This window comes from Eimeria mitis, genomic scaffold (genome assembly GCF_000499745.2).
Source record: "Eimeria mitis Houghton genomic scaffold, Emh_scaff1886, whole genome shotgun sequence".
Taxonomy (NCBI): domain Eukaryota; phylum Apicomplexa; class Conoidasida; order Eucoccidiorida; family Eimeriidae; genus Eimeria; species Eimeria mitis.
This window is the reverse complement of record NW_013570208.1, coordinates 4806-5105: the sequence shown is the minus strand read 5'-3', so window position 1 is coordinate 5105 and position 300 is coordinate 4806.

The following is a 300-nucleotide window of genomic DNA, read 5'->3' as shown; positions in this document are numbered from 1 at the left end:
ACAACAAGCACAAACGAAATAAAACAAAACAAACAAAACAAAACAAAACAAAACAAAACAAAACAAAACAGAAAGAGAAGAAACAAACAGCAGCAGCAAACACCAGCAGCAACAGCCACCGTCTGCTGCAGATCAACAAGCACGCATCCACCCCTCATCACCCATTCATATATACACTCTCGCCGCGCAACCCTGTGCCCCCTACGGCTAGCTGTGGCTAGCTGTGGCTAGCTGTGGCTAGCTGCCGCCTGCCTGCCGGGTGTATGTGCATGTAGCACGGTAAAGAGCCCTAGCCAGCTA